The sequence below is a fragment of the Chrysochloris asiatica genome, unplaced genomic scaffold, assembly GCF_000296735.1.
Source record: "Chrysochloris asiatica unplaced genomic scaffold, ChrAsi1.0 scaffold00272, whole genome shotgun sequence".
Taxonomy (NCBI): domain Eukaryota; kingdom Metazoa; phylum Chordata; class Mammalia; order Afrosoricida; family Chrysochloridae; genus Chrysochloris; species Chrysochloris asiatica.
In genome coordinates this window covers 2,996,642-2,997,395 of record NW_006408790.1, presented here as the reverse complement: position 1 = coordinate 2,997,395, position 754 = coordinate 2,996,642, and the positions used below count along the sequence as shown (strand labels likewise).

Below are 754 nucleotides of genomic sequence, written 5' to 3'. Positions count from 1 at the left end.
AGCTTACATGCCTGTTCATGTGTTCCCTTTGAGTTTCAGTCTTAGAGGAGAGTTTGTCCTGAAGGAACTTGATTGCTTGCCTTGATAGCTTCCCTGTGAACAGCTTGCTTATTCTTGTAGTAGCCAATCATGCTGACATATTTTTGGGTTTTTCCTGATGCTTTTTCTTTAAAGATGTATCTTCTATCACTGGAGATGTTCCAGGCTGGTCTGCTTGTCCTGTCTAGTGGGAATGTCCTACTTCATCAGGTTCTGGATGGGACTCAGGATTCCACCTAAGGTCCTATACTCTGCAAAGGCTTTGCAAGAGGCATAGTTCACTGGGCAAGCTCTAGAACCAACCCCTTTTAGGTATTCCAATCAGTTATAGACTGAAGACGGGCTTACAAGTTTTCTGTAATCATGTTTCCTGACATTCCTTTCTATCCCACTCATGTGTCTATTTTACAGTAGTAGGCAAGGGAAACCAATATTCATAAGACAGTCAAGCATTTTAGTAGTATTTCCCCTCTCCAAACTATGCCTAGATCCCTGTATCACAGAGCCCCGTTTTTCCAAGGTTGAGCATGTGTCACTATTTACCTCTGTCCCACTTAGGCCATACAAACCTGTCTCAGTGTTCCCTGATCTAGCTTGTTCTGTCGCCTCCTCCCCGTTCGTATATTGCCCTCCCCAACACCCGAACTAAACCCCCCATCCCAACCCCATTGTTGTGGTTACCTTATATTCCATTAGTTCTAGCCTCCATTTAAGA

General features: G+C 44.0%; 1 protein-coding gene across 4 annotated transcripts in view; it reads left to right on the top strand.

The window, feature by feature from the left end:
* Positions 1-754, top strand: part of DCLK1 (doublecortin-like kinase 1) — a 314,483-nt gene that overhangs the window by 50,066 nt on the left and 263,663 nt on the right. The gene's annotated exons all lie outside the window — the stretch shown is intronic.